This window comes from Haemaphysalis longicornis, unplaced genomic scaffold (genome assembly GCF_048455015.1).
Source record: "Haemaphysalis longicornis isolate Haplotype H1 unplaced genomic scaffold, Haemaphysalis longicornis Haplotype H1 scaffold_7, whole genome shotgun sequence".
Classification (NCBI taxonomy): Eukaryota; Metazoa; Arthropoda; class Arachnida; order Ixodida; family Ixodidae; genus Haemaphysalis; species Haemaphysalis longicornis.
This window is the reverse complement of record NW_027526422.1, coordinates 169,728,797-169,735,566: the sequence shown is the minus strand read 5'-3', so window position 1 is coordinate 169,735,566 and position 6,770 is coordinate 169,728,797.

Genomic DNA, 6,770 nt, shown 5'->3' with positions numbered 1-6,770 from the left:
ATAATCACGCTGCCCAATAAGCTTACCTCTCTGGCCTCAGTCCTGAAATCTATGCAGGAGACCTAAAATTCGGGGTCACCAGAGAATCATCAGGAAACCTGTAAAATTGCACACCCGAAGCCATAGAAAGCGCCGAGGCGTGCCTTAGGATTTGTGGACTCTATCGCCTCATAGAAACGTAAGCTTCTCGCACTCACAAAGAGTACGAGAAGCCGACGATTACCGGAAACAGCTGGCCTAGAGGCTACAGTAGATGGCGTGAGTACGCCACAGGTTACGACAGTTCAAATAGCCACACGCCTCCAACCGAAGTGTGGGATCGCTTTAATTGTTTGTTACACACGTCGCTTTCTTATATGCGTCGCGCACTTCACTGACCTTCAAAAAAGCAGATAATCATACTGAGACAAACAATCATCAAATTTAAACTCCAACACGGGAAAAGATGTCAACAATTTTGTTCGGCACACTAGTATGACGTACTAAATGCGCAATCATCGCCGATGTCATGCTGTGAAGGTTCTCGGCGTGCAGCGGCGCAATGATTGAATGGCCAGACATATCTGCATCGCGTCACACGGCGCGTCACTGTGAGCGTCCTTGAATGTTTTATCCGTAATGGCCTCTATCATGCCAGTTGTGATTCAGAGACGTAAAGCGTAATCGTCACTGGTCCAAACCAGCGCTGCGCCGCAACAAGCTACGTACGAGTTTATCGATTACTGCAGCTCTGTGGCTGAACTGGATGACTCATAGTCGTCGACACAACTATGAGCTGCGTGTTACAGTGTGTGTGGCTAGGCGTATTCAATATCAGAACACAGTTCAGCGATCGGGAACGCATAGATTTCTTCGATAAACAAGCAAATTTGCTGTAGTGGTGTTCACTGTAGTGGCGTTCACAATACATAGAAAACATAGCGATGTGGCTAGGCCATATGTCATGCTTTGTTGTACAGGCCATTTTGTAGTAGAAGCATTCGTTGTAGCGGCGTTGGTCTGTAATAAGACTGGCTCTTCAAATGAAGTAGCATGCGGAGCTACACTACAAAAACTCCAGAGCACCATTGTTGATTCTCGATCTCGGGAGGGAGCACGCGCGCGGTCACTTAGAAGATCTACCTAACAAATTGATCTACCTAAAAAATCGATAACGTTTTCCTCCGATCACTCCATGACGCCAGAACTGAACTCCGAACACCGCGCAGGTGTACGGATCACTACGATCCGTCTCGATCCGCACAGCAAACTGCGTCAAGCCAACTTCAAGCGAGCTGCGTCATCTTTGGCTGCGTGAAAATATGTAAAATGGTGTTATATGCGCCTATATAGCTGCGCCACGTGCAGGTAAAGAGTGTGTTCTGACAGAAATCTGGTGAGAGTCACTAATTGTCTTATTATTGCTTCCCCTGGGTTATGATGTCACAGGTATTTCGCCCTGTTCCTCAACCCGTTTGTTTTGCGTCATCGCTGCGACGTCACCCTTTCCTCTTTGCGTATTTTTTCCTTTCGGTACTATGAACGAGGAGCGAGTAGTGTCTTCGCTGTCCTTCGATCAATAAGTTTCTCACAGTTTTGACTCATCATTAGCGTTTGAAAGCAAAATTGAAGCAGCTCTGTCAAGGTTTCTGTATTAGCCCTCGCTTTCATAGCAAGTCATGGTTTAGTTGGGCTATTTGCGTATCAATAAAGCTACAGCGGCGTTTTACACTTCGCAGATGCTGCACCTTTAGCAATAAGTGGAGCCAACACCTCTGCCGCCATTCAAACGGGCGAAGAAGTGAGGAAATAGCTTTCCGCAGATGATACCATTGACGCATACATAACTTAAAGTAAAACGACTTTATCTGACAAACTGTCCGCACGACATTGAAGGTTTAAAAAAATACCAGGTTTCATATGTCCTCTTGAGGCGAAACGGATAACAAGGAATCTGAAAGAACCCGATCGATTCGCAGTCAGTTTCTTTTTCGCAGAAAAAAGACGGGCAGTATAGCACATACACACGCCATCCAAGAACATCTACCGCCACGATCGCCAACGCCATAGGAACCACTTGGGTCGAAATTGGGGTGCACACGCCACCCAAGAACGTCTACCGCCACGATCGCCAACCGCCGTAGAAACCACTTGGGGCGAAATTTGGGTACACACGCCATTCAAGAACGTCTACCGTGGGCCACGATAGCCAACCCCCATAGGAACCACTTGGGTCATAATATGGGTATCTATGCTTCTTCTTCGTACCAGGTTTGATATTCCGACTTCGCTAATGCCTGCACATATCTCCCCACTTGCCAAAGGGTGATATTGTAAATATCGTCTGTAATAATTGCAACAAATGAAAAGCCAACGACGTTAGTTCCTAATACAGTGACCCCTCACTATAACAAACACCCTTTACTCGAAATATCGCTTTATTCGAAATTTCTTCGGGTACCAAAGCAAACACATGCATTTTAGCCCGGATTACCCAAAGCCCTGAAAGAGCTGGACCCGCTTAGAACGAAGTGACGAGCGCAAGTATCGCCGAGCGGCGGCGATACAGCGGCGAGTCAGGCGGTCAACATGGCGGGATCACAAGCTGGCGTTTCCCCTGCGATTTTCTCGAGCCAGTGATACTCGACTCGCGCCAACCGACTTTAGAAAAACGGTCCATGTGCGTGGTAGGGTCATTGAATTTGGTTCCTAGACATTTGTTGTTAGCGTGGACGCGACGTTGCGCGAACACTGACACTCGAAGCATAGAATAAGCAGTGTCGTCGACAGCGGGGCGCTGAAAAACTCTTGTTCTGCAAACTTCACAGCTGCACAACTCGCGAAAAAATTATGGCTCAGTGATCATTCAAAACCATACTGCAAAACCGGTCACTTTCCATGATTACGCTGGCTACCCAGAATGAGCGGTTAATCATTCTTTTTTGAGCTCAACAAAAACCGCCTGGGACTCGAACCACTGACTTTCCGAAGCTTTCCAGCGCGAGACTAGCAGATTTCCGTGACACCCGCACCAAACCTCCACCTTTTCTTCTATACAAGTGGCCACTGCCTTCTCCTCCTCATTCGCTCTGCCGTCTGAGAGGCGTTCGGATGCCAGTCACTGTTTGTTCAAATAGGAGGCGTTGCTCGCGCCCTGCAAGGACATAAACCAGCCAAAGCTCGCTGCATCTTTTCCACCTGCATAACGTTCTTCTCCAATGAATGCATTGTGCGTTCATTCCTCGTAGTTGTGGCGCAATTGAAGTTTAACTGCTTAGCTTCTCTCGAGTTGTCGCTTATTTCGAAATACCGGTGATAAAGACATTTCTCGCCATCCGCTGACTTCGTTATAACGAGAAATTACTGTATACCATTGCTGACTTGGTGTGGGAGAGGTTTTACAGAATATTTCCTGCCCTGGAACCTTTGTGAAAATTTTTTTAATGCCCGCATCTTAATTGCATGCTTTGCAAAATACAAATTAAGAATTTTGGCTATTTTACGCGGCGGAACCACAATTTGGCCATGAGGCTGTGGCCGCAGTGGAGGGCTCGGGATTAATTTTTGCCACTTGGGGATCTCTATCGGACGCAGAATTCTTGACACACGTGCGTTTAAGTTTTAGGCACCATCAGAGCGTCGCTTCTACGGCGGGTATCGTAACCGGGTGTACATGTGCCAAGCGAAGATATTTATAACGCACAAAGGTACCGTACACGGGTGTTCTTTCTTGTATCCGTCAGTCATTTTTTAAATCTTACCCAATTTGCCGGGAAGAATATACAGGGGGTACTGCAAACGGTGACTATAGAATATGGTACAAATAATGTATTAATACTCAATTTTTGAGGAAGGTGATCACTGTGGAAAGGGCTAAAAATGGCCACTGATGGTCTTAAATGGGGTATCCATGCGCTGAATTGGATATTATTTCATGCAGAAGAAACGGGGAGTTCCAAATTCTGGCAAAGCATTTAAAGCCCATCAGTGGCGTTAAATACGCGGAAAGATTCACACAAAATGGGGCTAGCCTTAAAAGCAGTCTGATCGAAAACCTAACCGAGCTGCTGGGATTTTTTCACGCTAACGACAAATACAGAGAGTTGAAAACTGTGAAGGGAAAAGTTCACAGAAATCAAGAATCGAAGCACTTGAGTGTTGAAGTCTGCCACAATAATTGGACGAGCCGCATGCCGCTTGACGCGTAACAGTGAACAATGACGGCCAATTTACTATTGCGGTATCATTTTAATTGAGTCGTTGGGATTAAAAATTCAACGTTAGGTTTGTGGAACGTTGAATCTACAGATCGGTGAGAAAAGTTGGTTTCGGTAAGGCTCGAATATTTCCAAATATTTTTTTTGGTTTTGCTTCCGGTTTTCCTACATTATTAAAATTGGTACAACATGCCCTCCATCGAAGCTATGGCAGGAGCAGAGCCCATTAGAAATGCATAAGGAGCGTTACCTACCCCAACAGTCGGTAGCTTGTGGAAAAAGTGTGGCAAGTATTAATAAAGGCCGTAAAGATATGAGTGGTTTCGAGCTAGAGAGTGACAAGTCGTGAAGTCGGGCCAATATTGAACTAAAAGAAAAACCGAAAAAACAAAGCAAGGCGCCCAATGATCGGCCAATAATTATACATGTGGGGTGTCCTCTTCTATTGGCCGTATTAGTTCCCCTTTTCCTATGGAATGAAGACTACACCAACCTTAATTGAAAGGTCTAAAAGAGGGGTTGGCCAAGGGTTCGGTTAATACTAACCAAGCAAAGAATGTATTTCCGAGACTGCAACAATGAAATAATTGGTTAAATAAGTTAGGAGCTCTGCTATACACCGATTCCCTTTAAAGTCGGTTTTATAGCTAACTCAGAAGCCACTGCTGGAGTTGAATTTTCTAGGGTCAGTATAAGGCATATATTGTGACAATGGAATGGACTTAGAAACTTTAATACCTCCATAACACCCCATGTATCTATACAGGAATCACATACACCGATCCCCATAGTGTCATCTTCCCTAATATGGACAAATGCATTTCAATGAAAACATTACTTTCAGGTATAACATAACAGGTCTTATATCAAAGAATGAAGGCCGTACGCCATTTCGACGTTTCCCGCATCGAGTCTCCTTGGTTATCTCAACAATGCTTTTTCCTTCACTACGTATAACGAGGTGTACTAGTGATGTTTTGGTGTGCCCCGTGGTGTTGATGAAACCCAGTATTACGAATAGATCTCATTCCAGGCAAGGTCGAAAACCATAGAGTGTGATTAGCGTGTTGCTGCTACTTAGGTGTTGTGAGTGCATGGAAGCAATTTAGAAACATCTCTGGCCATGTTGAGTCGTTGAAAACGGCGCTGTTCGCACATATAGCTCGCTGGAAAGATATGAGTCCTATTCATAACAATGAATACAAGAGGAACAAACATTATAAATATTTGAAACATCACGAGGAGTAAATATACGTCGATCCAGCCGAGGATAATTGCAGGGTGCCTTTGAGGTTGAAGTCGTCCACAACAAACTGAGAAACAGTACCGCAGCCGTTATTTATGGCTGAGGGGGGGCGGGGCAGAAGAGGAAAAGGCGTAATTTTCATGCGCAGTGACTAGCATCGGAGCAAAAGTTGATATTGAAAAAAATGGGGCTGCGTAGTTTTGCGGAGAACCGAATTCCAAATGCAGAACTCTATCTTTATGAATTTTTTTGGGAACTAGTCTCTTGCACGCTTCGAAGGGGAAAGACGAACAGTTGTCAGACTTTTTTGCTAGTACCTCGGTCTTGCTTCTCTTTCTTCGCTTTCGTTTGTCCGTCTTTTGACGAGAATTCTTACCCCGACACGCAGACTGGTGGCAATTGATGGGAGAGCATCCCGACAGTACCAGCTTTCTTAGGGGTGCACTATTTCAATGTACGTATAGTCTCGTACGCTTCTCGCGCGGCACGTTTCATGATATTTTTTTTCTCCTCTGGGAGGGCTTGGTTTTTTCGTATTTTCTCATAAACCAAGAAAATATATAGCACGATGGTAACGCCCATGGCTGTTGCTCCGAAGACCCGCGTTAGAATCTCTCAGAAACCTTAACGCCTTTTTACAGCGGGCGTGTTGTAGCTGGCCATAATTTGTTGCGAGTAATGAGTTAAAGTTTCTAGAAAATGCTACGTCCTCATGAGCGCGTGCCCTGCGGTGACCGTCAACCTTCCCCGGCTGTCGTAGTGACATTAGCAAAAAATTAACTGGCGAAAACCCCGAGGCAATCCTCGTGTTGCTTCGGGACCAACTACCCCACAGAAGGCTTAACACCTGTTCCATAGAACATGGACGCGACTCCAGGAACGCCGCTCACGCGCCGTGCACGCACGGGCCGCCGCTGCGCCCCAGCTGTCGTCAAGCGCTACCGCGCATATAATCTTTGGCATGAGGACGACAACGATATCAATGCCTATCAGTGCAGAGCAACGACAGAAAATGTAAATAAAATAAACATAAATAAACGATGTCCAACGTATAAATGCATGGTGACCGGTCCTTCAGTGCTCACGTAGAAATACCTCAGGCAGCTTTGCTACAGTTCAAGCCTTCCCCGACTTAGTGCAAGCTTACTCGCGTGGTAGAGCTACTGGGTGCTAGAGGAATCACATCGCTTCTGCTGAAGATGCCTCTCTCTGAGTATAAATCATCGTCGGAAGTTTGAAAGAAATCCTACGAGTGGATGTTTCACCTCCAGAAACATCCTGACCCAGTCTTACCGCTAAGTGAGAACGTTTGTGTACTTCACCATTGG